Source organism: Maylandia zebra, linkage group LG4 (assembly GCF_041146795.1).
Source record: "Maylandia zebra isolate NMK-2024a linkage group LG4, Mzebra_GT3a, whole genome shotgun sequence".
In the NCBI taxonomy this organism is placed as follows: domain Eukaryota; kingdom Metazoa; phylum Chordata; class Actinopteri; order Cichliformes; family Cichlidae; genus Maylandia; species Maylandia zebra.
In genome coordinates this window covers 4,070,785-4,087,295 of record NC_135170.1, presented here as the reverse complement: position 1 = coordinate 4,087,295, position 16,511 = coordinate 4,070,785, and the positions used below count along the sequence as shown (strand labels likewise).

The 16,511-nt window shown below is 42.4% G+C and overlaps 2 long non-coding RNA genes across 2 annotated transcripts; one reads left to right on the top strand and one right to left on the bottom strand.

Moving 5' to 3' along the window:
* Window positions 1-10,004: 10,004 nt before the first annotated feature.
* On the top strand, window positions 10,005-16,058 carry LOC112431510 (uncharacterized). Its single transcript, XR_013098234.1, has 3 exons — window positions 10,005-10,144; window positions 11,051-11,128; window positions 15,010-16,058. It is a non-coding gene; the product is annotated as an uncharacterized LOC112431510 (long non-coding RNA).
* LOC112431207 (uncharacterized) lies at window positions 11,553-14,389 on the bottom strand. The gene is made up of 4 exons (XR_013098235.1): window positions 14,090-14,389; window positions 13,545-13,623; window positions 13,071-13,166; window positions 11,553-12,306 (listed from the first exon to the last, which is right to left on the bottom strand). It is a non-coding gene; the product is annotated as an uncharacterized LOC112431207 (long non-coding RNA).
* Window positions 16,059-16,511: the final 453 nt, after the last annotated feature.

The window sequence follows — 16,511 nt, the reverse complement described above, 5'->3', positions numbered from 1 at the left end:
AGAGGGTGGTGTCGCAAAATAAGAGGTAAAGCGGAGCCGGAAAAGGTTTAGAGAATAGAAAGAGATAGAATACAGTTAGGTGGCTAGCTGATAGCCGATGTGTGTCACTGCTATCCCTTGGATGTTAGTCTGTGCTGAATTCATTAAAGAGCACTGTTCTTCATGAGGACTGGTTATTACCGCCCACCATTACATTTTGGCGACGAGTAACCCTGCGTGTTTTTTTTCTCTGCTTTGAGTTTTTTTGCCGAGTCATCATGACTGCAAACGTCCATCCGCCACCGATGTTTTTGCCTTGCCCTGGAGACCCTCTTTTGCCATTCAACATGTGGATGCGTATGTTCAACAATTATTTGCTTGTGATCAATGCAACAGGGAATGCTTGGCCTGAAGCATGAAGAAGAGCTACTTTACTTCACTGCTTAGGAACTGAGGGACAAAGGATTTTCTACTCACTGCCAAATACAGGTGACACTTTTGCCTCTGCTGTTACTGCCCTAGAACAATACTTTTCACCCAAGGTAAATGTTGTTGTGGAAAGACATGCTTTCAGACAGCGAACACAAGCTTCACATGAGACTGTTATCCAGTATGTGGCCAGCTTGCGTGACCTTGCTTCTAAATGTGAGTTTGATGACAGGACAGAAGAAATGATCCGTGATCAGCTAGTTGAACATGTGTCTAGCCCCAGCATAAGAGAAAGCCTCTTGCTTGAACCTGATTTGACACTAGATAAAGCTGTTACACTGGCAACACAAATGGAATCTGCAGTCCAACAAGCTAAATCCATAGCTGCAGACAGCAGTACTCCAGTCCAAGCTGTGCAGTCTCACTCGCACTCCATGCAGAGGAAACATAAGTACAATGCTCACCCTGCAAAGCCATCTCATGCAACAAAAACATCTAAGAACTGTTTTAGATGTGGTTCAAACAGTCATTTAGCCAACTTTCGTCAGTGTCCTGCTGCCAAAGCTACTAGTAAACTGTGTCATAAAATTGGACATTTTGCTCGTGTCTGCTGCTCATCCAAGACAAGAGATGTACGGGAAGTCCATTTACCAAAACTCACAGTCCTTTACTTAACAGATTTTTTCACTTAAGAAATATTGCCAAACTCAGGACTATTGTCTCCACAACCGAACTGGAGATGCTTGTCCACGCCTTTATCTCCTCCCGGCTGGATTATTGTAATGCACTCTTTTCCTGCGTATCTAAGGCCTCACTAAATCGGCTCCAAGCGGTTCAGAATGCTGCAGCAAGGCTTTTGACCCATAGCAATAAATTTTCCCATATCACTCCTATACTAAAATCCCTGCATTGGCTTCCGGTTGAGTATAGATATAAGTTCAAAATCCTCACCTTTACGTTTATGTCTCTACAAGGTGGGGCCCCCATCTATATCTCGGAGCTTCTCCAGCCCTATTCTCCAAAGCGAACTCTTAGATCCACTGATAGCGGTCGTCTATCTATCCCACGGACTCGTCTGAAAACAAAGGGGGATCACGCATTTCAAACCCTGGCTCCTATACTGTGGAATGGTTTACCCCCCCCACTACGCACCATCGATACAATGGCTTCTTTCAAAAAACAGCTTAAAACTCATCTGTTTAGACAGGCATTTGGGAAATGTTAATGCGTAACATGTTGTTTTATTTTATATTTATATTGTACTATTGCTTTTTTGATATGCTTTTATACTTTCTTTATGTTGCTATATTGTTTGTTTGACATGTTTTCTTGTGAAGCACTTTGTAACAGCGTTTTGTCTTAAAAAAGTGCTATATAAATAAATTTTACTTACTTACTTACTTACTAGATCCTTCTCATGCATCAAAAGGATTGCAATGCAGCATAAATGTGAGCACACCTACGTCATCAGCTAAGGATATTGAACTGATTGTGGACACAGGTTCTGCAGTTTCTATCCTGCCTAACCACATCTACGAAGAGCACTTCAGTGGTACGCCACTAAAACCACCTGACCTTCAACTAGTTACATACACAAAGAAAACAATCCCTGTGTTAGGCTGCCTGCAAGTCACAGTGAGCAGAGGAAATGCATCTGCCTCAGCTGTGTTCTTTGTTGTAAGAAAAGGAACTCCTCTTCTTGGAAGAGATCTGATGGAAGCGCTGAATGTCAGCATTGCAGGCAATACTGTTCTACCTCCATGTACTGATCCTACTGCTTCTGTGATGTCTACAAACCCATCACCTGCTTCTTGCATCCCTGCTGCCCCAGATATTGGCTGTGTGCGTGCCTTTGTGCATAAAGTGAAAGTTGACCCAACAGTCAAACCTGTGCGTCAGAAGCTGCGACGTCTCCCGTTTGCTGTGAGGGCTTCAGTTTCAGCAGAACTGGATCGTTTACTCAAAGCTGGTGTCATTGAACGGATTGATGCATCACCATGGGTATCCCCAATTGTTGTGACAGGACGGAAAACTGGTGGAATAAGGCTGTGTGCAGACCTCCGTGAACCAAACAAAGCTGTGATCACTGATTGCTACCCCTTACCACATGTGGATGAATTGTTTGCCAGCTTACAGGGTGCAAAAGTGTTTTCTACAATTGATCTTGCAAATGCATACTACCAGCTGCCCCTGCATGAAGATAGCAGAGATTTGACAGCATTCATTACACATGATGGACTCTTCAGATTCTGTAGAGTACCTTATGGACTGGCCTCTGCCCCCTCAGCTTTTCAGAAAATGATGGCTGAAATTCTTAAAAACCTCCCAGGTGTCCAAAACTACCTGGATGACCTTATTGTCTACAGTAAAAGTGCAGCTGAGCATGACCAAAACCTTAGCACTGTCCTGCAGAAGCTCAAAGATGCTGGACTTGTGCTTAACGAAAACAAATGCCATTTTAGGAAGACATCGCTACGCTTCCTAGGTCATGTTGTCACTGCTGATGGCATTCTTCCTGATGAGGAGCATATTGATGCTGTTTTGAGAGCCCCTCCCCCATCTGATGCTGTTGCTCTGAGATCCTTCCTGGGCTTGGTGTCATGGTACTCCAAGTTCTTGCCAAACTTTGCAACTGTTGTAGCCCCTATGCCTGCCTGTGCTAATGACAAGAACACCTTCACATGGACTTTAGATGCACAAGCGAGCTTTGAAGAAGTAAAAAAACTCCTGGCACTGTTTGACCCTGCCTTGCGTGTCGTGATCTCTACTGATGCAAGTGACTATGGGCTTGGTGCTGTATTTGCTCAAGTGCAACCTGATGCCACAGAAAAACCTGTGGCGTTTGCTTCCCGCACACTGTCTGCAACAGAACAAAAGTACTCAACTGTTGAAAAAGAAGCTTATGCTTGTGTGTGGGCTGCAGAGAAATGGAGAACGTATTTGTGGGGCCGACGTTTTACTCTGCGGACAGACCACCAAGCTCTGACAACACTGCTGAGCACCAAAGGGATTAATAGGGCTGGAATGCGCATCGCCCGCTGGTCTGCCCGCCTCCTGTGTTTTGACTATGATGTTATTTACCGCCCAGGTTCTCAGAACTATACAGCTGACTGTCTCTCTCGCCTGCCCCTGCCTGTTTCTTCCCATCCTACATCAGATGCAGATCATGAAATGGTAGCCCAAGTTTCTGCTGCCATGTCCTCTCTTCCTGTTGCGGACTTTGACTCTGCCTGTTCAACTTGCCCTGAACTGGTTGCTTTGCGTTCACAAATACAAAGCGACTGGCCTGCCTCAATCAAAGCACTTGATGTCACGCTTGCACCTTACTACAAAATCCGTAATGAACTTTCAACCCTAAGTGATTATGTTCTCAGAGGCTCAAGGCTCATTGCACCACTTTCAGTGAGACTTAAACTGATTGCACTGGCACATGAAAGTCATCAAGGGATTGTGCGCACAAAACAAAGACTACAAGACCTCTACTGGTGGCCAAAAATGGACTCACAAGTTCAGTCTGCCATAACCTCATGCCTCCTCTGTCAGTCCAATGACAAAACTGCACATACTAACCCTGCTCCTCTCCAACCCGTCCCACTGCCTGATGGACCGTGGAAAAAATTTGGTCTTGACATTGTTGGGCCTTTTGATACTGCTATACCTGCTTGTAGATATGTCATAACATTGACTGACTACTACTCCAAATGGCCTGAGCTTGCCTTTTCACCTTCTGCTACTACTGATGATGTCATTCAGTTTCTCTCATCTGTCTTTAGTCGTCATGGCAACCCAGAGAACATCGTGACTGACAATGGTACACAGTTCACCTCTGTAATGTTCACCTCATTCCTCCAGGATAGAGGCATCTCCCACAGCAGAACATCTGTCTACTACTCAGCTTCAAACGGAGCAATCGAACGGTTTCATCGTGCTCTCCACACCTGTATCCAGACAGCAATCCAGCAGTCGAAACCATGGAAGGCGACTGTGCTGGATTGGCTTCAAGTTTACCGTGCAACACAGCATGCAACTACTTCCCTCGCTCCCTATGAACTCCTGTATGGCAGGAAGATGTGTACTTTATTTTATTTTATTTATTTTATATATTTTATTTATTGTTTACTCTATTTAATTTGTAAAATATGTGTACACACACACACACACACACACACACACACACACACACACACACACACACACACACACACGTAGAAAAATATTTAGTATACACATCCAGAAATGCATATACTATTATATATTGTACATATATTTATTAGTTTCAGATGTAGCCATTCTTGTATTTTGCTTGTTTACATTATTGTATTTTGCACAACTCTGTTGCTTGTGAAGCTCGCACACAAGAATTTCACTCACATGTGCTGTACCAATGTACCTGCACATGTGATGTGACAATAAAAGTGATTTGATTTGATTTAAACTGGATGTCCTCCCTTTGCCTCCTGCTGTGTCTCCACTGGATGACGTTGCACGTCGCTCAGTTCAGAAATATCAGTTGAAAATGCAACGTTACACTGATGGTAGGCGTCACGCACGGAAACCTTCTTTTCTACCAGGAGAGAGTGTGAGGATAAGGAAACCCCACCATGTCCCTAAAGGACATCCCAGATTTACCCCTCCTGTAACAGTAACAAAAGCCACAGGCTCGAATGCCTTCTTGCTGAGTGATGGGAAGATTTGGAATGCCACTCATCTAGCACGCTGTCGCCCAGTGACTGAAAAGAACGCTGACACTGCTAGGTTGCACCACACCCAGACTGGCTCACCTACTGCTAGAAGACTGCCACGCGTCAAGTACAAGCCTCGTTGGCACAAAGACTATATTGTACCATAATAGGTTGCTTGAAAAGGACATTAGAGAAATGTCATTACTTGTTCTATTTTGGGTTTAAGAAGAACTGATTTCCTGTCACCAATGCACTAGAGAAAAATATTGTAATGGAAAAACGGGAATAATTTCTTTTCATTTTACAATGTCAGGCTTATTTAGCTTTTCTAGCTGTAGTATTCTGATGTTATAACTATTGCGACATTTAAGTTCACCAGTGTATGTTTGGTTTGCTAAACAGTGAATTACTTTATTTCTGTACTATGCTATTTGGTGAACTCGTTTTATAAAGAGAGAGGAGATGTTGTGTTCCGTAATGTTTATATCATATTGCACCACTAGAGGGTGGTGTCGCAAAATAAGAGGTAAAGCGGAGCCGGAAAAGGTTTAGAGAATAGAAAGAGATAGAATACAGTTAGGTGGCTAGCTGATAGCCGATGTGTGTCACTGCTATCCCTTGGATGTTAGTCTGTGCTGAATTCATTAAAGAGCACTGTTCTTCATGAGGACTGGTTATTACCGCCCACCATTACAATGAGGAAATCTGTTTCTTGCACCCATCCTGATTTATTTCCACTACCAGTACTTCCTACTGGTCCATCTCTGACACAGTGGTCTGCATAATGTATGTGTGGGAACACAAACAGTGGAGGAATTGTGTTGCCAATGGCATTAACCACATATACAAATGCGACCAGTGAACCTCTCTCTGCTGATGTCGTTGCCCCAACTTGTTTAATATAAGTTAAAGTAATAGTGTGGTAAGTTGTAACATCTGCGTTATTGTTACAACTGACCCCGACTGTAGCTGTTACAACTGACCCAGACTCCTATAGCCATGAACTAGCTAACATTACAGCCAACGGCTAAAACATTAGCACTAAAGACCTACACAGAATATATCCCCATAGACATACAAATAACATAATTTAAGTTTGATGAGTTTAACTGCAAAGCAGATAATGCTATTAGAAATTGAAATAAAGTAGAAAAACGTACTTTTGGCATACAAATTACTTTTTTTCGTGTTAAATTGTCTGTGTTTGACAAAATGTGCTGATTTTTCACATGTGATAGCAGAACTGAGTTGGGCATGCACAGGATGAGTCACATCATTTGAAACTTAGCCCTGATTGGAGAAACTGGAAGTGTTACAACTGACCCACGTTACAACTATCCCCGGTCTCCCCTACACAAAAGAAGAAACAATGTATTCATTAAAGATTATTTTCAGTCATCTTCAGTTACTCCTGTAAAGCTGAAATGTGTTCACCACATATGTTAACCTGTGATTTTTAAACACTGAAATGGAAAATCAGGTTGTCTGCATACAAAAAGCTAAAGACGCCTGGGAAATAGAGACACTAGAGTTTCTAATAGCGTCCAAGAGAAGTGTGCTTGGAGAGACGATAGCTGACTGCAGCCTCAAGATGGCAGTGATGTAGAAGCACATCACTTATGCTTTGGTATAACTGACTAGACAAGCACTGCTTGTCCTGGCTGAACAGTTGAGTTGGGGTTGCTGTAGTTCAGTTCTACTAATTGGAAGGTTTGCAGTTCAATACCAAGCTGCTGCAAAATACTTAGCCTCCCCCCCGAGGATGTAATATTAAAGTGAATACACGTGCTGATTTCATCTCTTTACATGAAAGAACATTTACTTTTCCAGGAGTCACATTAGTGACTTGTAGCTTTAGGCTTAGTAGACGACTCACACATTGACAAATCCAAACACATTTGAGGGTAATACTCTTAAATGTGTAAATGTAGTGCTCAAAGAAAACAGGGAGCACCACAGCAGAGGTCATTCATGTCTGTCACACACAGGACGTGACAGTGAAAAGTGTGGAGACACTGCACACCTGAAGTTTAGCCGATTGTGTTGCGCTGACACTCAGGTCCTTTTGAAGTGTCGTATATTGATTCAATTGTCCAAAACACAAACATACAAAGAATGAAAAATGCTCCTTGTTATAAGAATGCAAGATTCATTTTGATTTGGTTGTCCGCTGAATTTTTAACATTCTCAACTGTCATTTGAATGTAGAGACGTCTGAGTTACAGAGATAATGAATGAGAACCACACGCTTTAATCCATTTAATGTATGAATCCAGACATTTATTTGGATATTTCACAGTAAAAACCAAACATTTGTTAGAGATGACAAAGGCTTTGCCACATTTAGATGCACTAAAGGTCAGATTTGCTGTTAGTTCTTCATATGTGAGACTCTTTTGCAACAATTAGCAGTTTGCTCGCGTAAGCATACTGCAGGTAATGCTGAGTGATGGAGAAGGCTCGGCAGGTTGCCCGAGTGTACGGCTCTTCAAACCAAAACAAAAAGTCACACCCTAACCTCGAGTGTTTTTATTAACACCTTGAGGGGTAAATGCTGGGTTTTATCCCCCAAACATGTAGACTGCTCACTGCCTGATGTCAGATCACATCTGTAGCTGGTGCTACAAAGTGTGCAAACATGTTTCCCCTCTCTAAGCCTTTCTTCTCTTAAGCATCTCCAGATACATCCCCAGGGACTTCTGAATAGAGTCCTTGGTGATGAACTTGACAAAGTTATTGACATCAGCCTCTCTGTTAGCCACCAGCTTGTCTATGGTTGGCTTCCTCATCATGGACTTTGTGAGCTGTCTGGCGTGATCTGCAAATGAAACAAATGCACATGTAAGGAAGCTGTGCATTCATATACAATTTCTTCTATGAATACTGACATGGGCTTCAATTCATTGCAAAATATATTCAATTGCAGCACTATTGTGGAGCACCTTTTATTTCTTATGTGGGAAAGTGACATTTCTAACAGGTGCTGAAAGCTTATGCTCTTTCTCTGCCTCCTGCACATCCTGCCAAGTACCAGGATGTACTAAATACTGCTGTACAGATGGAAATACACCCATATCGACACTTCTGAGGTACGAGGTTACATCTCCCTACATGCGGGTTCGTGCCACCTCACCTTAAAACAAACATACACTGATAGCAGCTCATTTTTTTCCTACCTGCCTTGGAAATGTTACCTGCAATTTTATTACCCAAATGGTAAATGGACTGGTTCTTATGTAGCGCGTTTCTACTCATCTGAGCGCTCAAAGCACTGATGAGGCCAATCACCGTGATGTCATCTGCAAACTTAATGATGGTGTTGGAACCATCAGCAGGTCTGCAGTCGTGGGTGAAGAGGGAGTAGAGGAAAGGGCTCATCACACAGCCTTGTGGTACACCGGTGTTCATTGTGATGGTAGATGAGCAGCGGTTATCCAGCCGGACATGTTGGGGGCGGTTGGTCAGGAAGTCCAGTAACCATTTGCAGATGAGGGAACTGATGCCCAGGTCTGTCAGTTTCCTGATGAGTTGTGAGGGGTGGATTGTATTGAATGCTGAACTGAAGTCTATAAACAGCATTCTGGCGTAGGTGTTGTTGTTGTCCAGGTGTGAGACAGACAGAGTGCAGTGCGATGGAGACTGCATCCTCTGTGCTCCTGTTCTGGCGGTATGCGAATTGGTGGGGGTCCAGGGTGGGGGGGAGACAGGATTTGAAGTGTGCTAGGACCAGCTGCTCTAAGCACTTAGTGATGATGGGGGTGAGTGCTACTGGGCGGTAGTCATTGAGGCTAGATGGGTTGGAGTTTTTGGGTGTCGGGACGATGGAGGTGGATTTGAAGCAGGCCGGTACCACAGCGTGGGCCAAGGACAGATTGAATATGTCTGTCAGCACTCCTGCAAGCTCCCCAGAACACGCTCTGAGAACAGGCCCGGGGATGCCATCAGGACCTGCAGCCTTGTGGACACTGATCCTGCTCAGCACCGCTCCTACATCGGTGGGGGAGAGAGTCAGAGGTTGGTGGTCTGCTTTGGTCGTGGTTGTGGGGTTCCCTCGCTCAAAACGAGCATAAAAGTTGTTGAGCTCATTGAGGAAGGAGACATCAGAGGATGCGGGGGAGGGTTTGGTGGTCCTGTAGTCTGTGATGGTCTGGAGTCCTTGCCACATGCGTCGGGGGTTGGAGTTGGAGAAGTGTTCTTCTACCTTCTTTTTGTAATGGTGTTTGGCTTTTTTGATGCCCTTCTTTAGATTAGCCCTGGCTGTGCTGTAGGCGTGTGCATCTCCTGACCTAAAGGCGGTGTTGCGGGCCTTCAGGAAGAGACGAAGATCCCGGTTCATCCAAGGCTTCTGGTTGGGGTACATGGTGATCCGTTTCTGGGTGTAAAGTAAAGTGTGCATGTTAGTCCCCGTAGGGATATAGTTCCTCTGCATTTAACCCATTCACCCAGTGAAGCAGTGGGCAGCCACCAATGCAGCGCCCGGGGAGCAGTGTGTAGGGACGGTACCTTGCTCAGGGGTACCTCAGGGTAGCCGTTCAGTGGAGTCAAACCACCGACCTTCCGATCATGGTGCCACCACTCTACCTACTGAGCTATCCCTGCCCACTGTCAGGTGGTGACACTGTCTGTGGTTTTGGAGATGTAATCCAGTACAGATGAGGCGTACTGGTCCAGGTCTGTGTGGGTGAACATATTCCAGTCTGTTGGTGTGGTTGAAGTTCACCTTTATGTGCTGAAGGTGAAAACACTGAGCAAAGGGAGGAGTGTATGATCTGTAGATACTATGGAAGCTGAAGATTGTACCTGACACCCGTTTGCTGCTGCCACCTTCTGGCCTTCAGGTGCTCTGGACGTGCTGTTTTTTGTCCTACAGCTTTAAGAGGCTCTGTCTCGGCTCTTAGTTGTTGGCACACCTGTTCACCATAAGTCATCACAGCACAGCTCATGGGCTGGGCTCCTCCAAAGGTAACCACCAAGCTGATGTTGGTTGGAGTTGTTTTATATGTTTAGATTAGTTTGTTGTCTCCTGCATGCTGTCATCTGCTGCTCTCCCTCAGGTATGTTCCCAGCTCAGGTGTGTTTGTGAGGGAGTGTTAGGGACCCGCAGAGACACTGGAGACAATAACTTGTACGAGCACAACTAAACTCATGGCTGCTGATCATTTAAGGTTTACCTTCAAAGTAGGAACTGCTGTCCTCCCTTAAACTGTGTGTACAGTGACTGGAGAACAATCCTCAGTGCTGGCCTACACCTGGGACACTGCAAACCAGGGTGCTTTGCTAGAAAGCAAGTTCAGCACATGCAGGATGTGTTTCTGATATCGCGGTTTCGCAATCTAGCTTTGAGCACATTCATGGTTCCTTTCATCCTCGGCACCAGTTGCTGCTTGTTGGGAACATGACCTCCAATCTGTCCACTAACTCTTGGGAAGAGCCCATCAGGATGCTTGGTGAAAAACCTCATTTTAAAAACAGCCCTGCACACTGTTCCTTCACCGTGACCAAAGAGTTCCATGATTCCAGATGCTGACAAGTAATGTCGCTCGATTGTAACAGATCAAGTAGTGTAATTGTGTTTGTGTGCAGTTCTTTATTTATATATTTGTATTGTCCGGGCATACGAGCACAGCTAAACCTACAGCCGCTGATCATTTAACCTTTAGCTTGGCTTCCCAGTTAAAGTGTTTACAGAGAGGGAATGATTGAATCAGGGTGTCATTTCTCATCTGCACGTGTATGTTGTCCATGCTACCTCAGAGATATTTCAAAGGAAAGGTTAGACCTGTCTCCTTGAGGGATTATTTAAAGCTTCAAGTCCTCTGATCCTCCGTCTTGCCATCAGCTCAGTTTAATCTAGACCAGGCTAAAAGTTTATTATCTTAGGACGGTCTAAGTCATCTGGATGTAAAGTGACTTTAATGTGCATTTCGGCTCCGGAGCCTAATAAAGCTCTTTCCTGGCAGGTGTTGGTGGGTCGAGCAGTCTGACGGAGGAACGTAGTCGGCCATCTTGGAAAGAAGAAAATGTTTTCTTCACACACGGTGAGAAAAACATCGTTTTTATAAATCATGAGTCCGAACATTTTACAGACTTTTATACGTGAAATTGTTCGTAGTTTATAAACACATCTGCACTGTAAACCCGAACAAGTTGACTGAACTTAAAACTTTTGTGGAAACTGATTACCTCAAAAGATTTAAGTACAAAAACTCATATCTTCTAAGTATGGGGTACTCAAAATTTGTATTTATTGTTAACCTAAAAATTTTAAATTATATTTTATTAATTGAGCTTTACTCAAAGACTGTATACTTTAATTTCAATATTTTTGTGTTTCTTGTAGTTTATTATTTTGATGCAACACAATGCAATTATATTACAACCTAAACTCAAATTATCTGATTATTAATTAAAAGATATTTATGTTGTGAGTGTAGACTACTAAAAAAAAGTACAGAAATTCAGTTACTTTACATTTTGTTTATTTAACATTTTTTCATGAAAATTTAAAAACATCACAAATGTTTTTATAAAACAACTAACATGGACATCGGCACCAAAAAGTGAGCATTATAAATTCTGTGTAGAACATTTATCTTTTATCTTTTTATAAACTCACAAAGGACGACATCAGTCCTAATTGCATCTTTCTCAAAATACACAAAAATGCAAAACAAAAAGTCAAATACTAATCACTTTTTTTTTTAAATAGAAATGAAAAACAATTTTTTAAAATGGGTACAAAGACGATCAGCTTCCAAATAACCAGATAAGGCAGTCAAGTATAGGAAAATTAGGTAAACTGATGGAGTTAAATCCACCCAAAGCCTGTAGTAAACTTAAAGTGCTTAAAGTGCTTCAAACAAAGTGCTCAGTAACAGAGTGCGTGTCCTAACAAACATTGCCTTATATTCCTTAAGAGCATGTAGGCAGGGGTTTCAGGGGTTTGCCGTCATCAAGCCCCATGAAGATATTTTGGACTAAGGCAAATGTGTGAACCAGCTTCCTGGGGTAGTCTAAATGCAGAGCATAGATCAAGCCAAACAATAAAGCAAATGCATTTGCAAATCTGGGAATATCACGCATCACCTAGTCGCCTTTCACCAAAACAGCCATGCTTGAGGAAGTAAAATGGACTGGACTGGGAAGCGCCGTCGGTAACCACTGTGAGAAGGGCAACTGGAGTGTCAATGAGGGTCGACTCATCCAATGCGTCCGCCTGGAATAGACACAGTATCAATGGTAAATGGCCTGTATTTGTATAGTGCTTTACACATTCAGTCATCCAGACATTCACACCCATTCACACACTGGTGATGGCAGCTACATTGTAGCCACAGCCACCCTGGGGCGCACTGACAGAGGCGAGGCTGCCGGACACTGGCGCCACCGGGCCCTCTGACCACCACCAGTAGGCAACGGGTGAAGTGTCTTGCCCAAGGACACAACAACCGAGACTGTCGGAGCCAGGGCTCGAACCGGCAACCTTCTGATTACAAGGCGAACTCCCAACTCTTGAGCCACGATCGCCCCAATTAAATAAGTAAGGTTGGTTTGAGAGAATGTGACAAGCATGACCTGTAATCTAGCAAAACATTCAGCAGTGTAGTGGGTTACTTTGTAACGAGTTAGGGTACTCTACTTTTTTTGAAAAATGTACATTAACGTGTTAGCTTCTTGCATTACATAATTTGTATTTTTATTATTTTTCTAAAAAAAAAAAAGTAATTTTTTATTTCATGACTTTATCTCAAAAAGAAACTAAATCTTGACTTCAGCCTGGTTTTTGGGCCACCTGCAGCATAGCCATAGTGCTGTGATACGCCTGTGCCCTGCTCCTGACCTGTGTGTGTGTTGGTTTTCTACAGAGAGGGTATTTTGTTTGTACAATTTGGTAGCTGCTAGGGTATTAAATTGTATTTAAAAAAATCCATAGCATTTTATCTTACTGGCAGAATTTAAGTAATGCAAAAATACACTTACATTACATGTCTAAAAGAATTCTGGGTCCTCCTCCCGCAGGTATACAGGAAGGGCACGAAGTACTGCAGTGCGTTTCATGTTGATATCAGGCGCCTCCTAAAAAGGGAAAAGAAAAGTTCATTTAACGCAAAGTTTTCAGGTGTCATTCTTTGGGGAGAATACATGTTTATGAAACTGCATGACATCAGACTCTACTAAATTTTGGAGACTTTTCTTTTAAGACACAACCTTTCTGTCTCTTGTGACAGAGAGTATGTTTCTTAATCATTTGACAAAAACCCTACACAGTATTTTAAAATAGTGTTCTCCAGATCAGAGCTGTGATCTATATAGAACATGGGGTTCAAAGCAAGGAAAAATTGTGTGTTTATCAGTGAAACTTTTAATTTGTGTTAATTTTATCATTATCAATATATGAAATCTTCACCTTAAGGGACTTAATGAATGGTTTCTTCAATAGATCTTTCAACTCACCTGTGTTTACTGTCTCCACCTGAAATTAATTGCAGTCTGAATTTTTTTTTCTTCTGTCTTTTTGTCTTTGGCCTTCAGCCTTGGAAGAAAAAATAAAAATATTGAAAACCTTATCAGCACACTAAATATACAACACCTTGCTATATTTCAATTGTTTTAGATAGAAGTTGCCACTGCTAGCTAAGTCACTTTTGAATGATGCTAATGAGAAGAAAAAAAAAAAAAAACCTGCCGAACAATGAGGCTGCTGTTGTAAAAACACCAACTTTCTTGCGTTGGCAAGGGGTCGTTAAAATATCACTAAGACCCTTTCTTTATGTGTGATTCTTCGTAAAACTGTGTTTTTAATCGGTTAAAACTGTAAAACTGACGACATAATCTATGTTTGAAAAAGAGCGCGAACAACCGCGAACAACTATTCACCACCTGGGTCTGTGCTTTTTAACACAACAGCGCATTCGAAAACAAGTTATTGGCTGCAACATATTAATATACTTGCTTTTTTACGGAAAAAATAAACATAACGAAGGTTCCGTTTTACTTACAAGTTTCTCCAAATGTGTTCTCCAGTCGCTCGAGAAGGGCAGCCATATTGAACAGAATTTTCTGTCAACGTCGTTCAGGTTAGAGAGAAGACGTCATGACGTCATGACGTCCACATGCGGAGCTCGGAAAAAAACATTTACTCAAAAATCATAATTAAGAAAGCAGTATTTACTCTTAACTTCTAAGCCATGTACAATTATAACTGTTTGAATCGTTAACCGAACAGAAAAGTTTTAAGTTGTTTCAACTTTGTGAGGAATTTTAATTGTTATATCCACAAACTTTATAAGTCAGGTAGACTGTTGGGGTTTACAGTGTGGAAGTGCCGTGCAAACCAAGGCCGAGCTGCTTTTAGGAAACGTGAAAAGTCTATCAGTACAACTTTCATGAATGATCATCATTTATTGTCATTATATCATTATGATTATTGTTAACTACCACCCTTTAGTAATTATTTACAGTTTTCCAGAACATGAGAAACTAAATGCATGTTAAGAAAAGAAAATAGTAAATGGAAAGACGAAGGCTTCAACCTCTTAGACCTTTCCTTATTTCCACTTTGTAAATGAGGACTGTGTGCAAGAGGTGCAAGTGCACGGGTGAAGTCGCACTGTCCCCTCTGCATTTGATTGTCCCTCGTTGGGTCGGGCGTAAAGACTGAGCAGGGTAATCAGCTGGTAGAACCAATGTCCACTAGATGCAATCAGCGATGCACTTGTTTAAATGTATTTTATGCAATAATACAGTCTTTCTTTTCCAAAACGCATCCAAACAATTTACAACACAACAGGTTACTATTACGGGCATCATCCAACAAACATGTTTCTTATCGAAGCAGAGAGGCCGGCACGACAAAACAAGATTTAACTCAAACACTTATTAAGCTTCTGACTCCCTGCCTGTGTCTTTGTTGCTGTAGGAACAAGACGCCAAAGAGAGCCCAACACCTCAGTGCTCTCAGTTGGCTGAAGATGCTCACTCAAGTGCAAACTTACTTGAGCACTACAGGTGTGATCAGTGTAACAAGAAGTTTCATGCCCCGTCTCACCTCAGAAGACACCAGCGCATCCACAGTGGGGAAAAGCCCTTCAGTTGTGACCAGTGTGGAAAGACTTTTACTTGGAAAGGCAACTTAAAAACACATCACCTCAGCCACAGCGGCGTCAAACCACACATGTGCCACCAGTGTGGAAAGACATTTAGTTTGATGAGCAACTTGAGAACTCATCAGCGCCTGCACAGAGGAGTCAAACCATACGCATGTAGCCAGTGTGAGAAGGCTTTTACTCAGATGAGCTACTTAAAAATCCATGAGATGGTCCACAGCGGAGAAAAACCCCACACATGTGAGGAGTGCGGAAAGGCTTTTAATTATAAGAGCAACTTAAAGAGACACAAACTGGTCCACAGTGGAGTTAAAGCACACAAGTGTGACCAATGTGGGAGGGCTTTTGCTTTGAAGTCGAGCTTGGAGACACACAAGCTGGTGCCGCATGTGACCTTTCTGGGAAAGCCTCCAGCCAGCGACCCCAGAAACACGCCAACAGACGCTGATCGGTGCAGCAGTTCAGTTTACACAAACTCGAGCTTAAGTCAACCCTACACTTACTGACCATGGACACGCACCAGTGCGACCAGTGTGACAAAGCCTAGAACCAGTTTAGAGGTAATTCAGTCAGTTTTTTTAAACAAGCTAATGTGTATATAAAAGATTTGTTACTGGTAATACAGCAAAACTTTATTGTAGTTTTTAAAGTTCAAGTTAAACCATGTGAAATAAGTTGGATAATACACGGTGTTACATATGGGACACAAACGCAGCGTTTTGGGACAACATGGTTTCTGTTGGGTTTACACAAACTGTAAAGATGTTATTACGATGTTATTACGATGTTATTACGATGTTATTACGATCAATGTTAGCTCTACATGGGTGTTAGATTTCAAAATAAAATCCTTTTAAACGATCGTCTCGTTTCATTTATCACCAGCAGAACAGTCTCCAACAGTGTCCAACTTTATGGCTCATAATGGGCAAAGACGCGGCTACAACTTTAATGCTAATCTGAAGTGAATAAAACTATAATAGGACATGAAATGCATTTAGATCTGTACATATGCTGTAATGATCACATGATGTGGCGCCATCCTTTCTGAAATTAAACCGACAACAGATTTGTTGTCTGGGGCATTTAACAGAAACTGATTTGAATAAAACGACATCATGAATGCAAAAAACGATGCAGCTGCATTCATATTTCCTCCTCGGTTCCAACTATTAATACAGAAATGCAAATGCATCATTCTTTTCTTGAAATTTAAACACAGGTTTATATGGTTTATAAACGGTCTCAGCAGTTCTTAAGTACATTTAGTAAAACAGGTAAACACTTACTAAAACACAGTCATTGTGTCCTTACA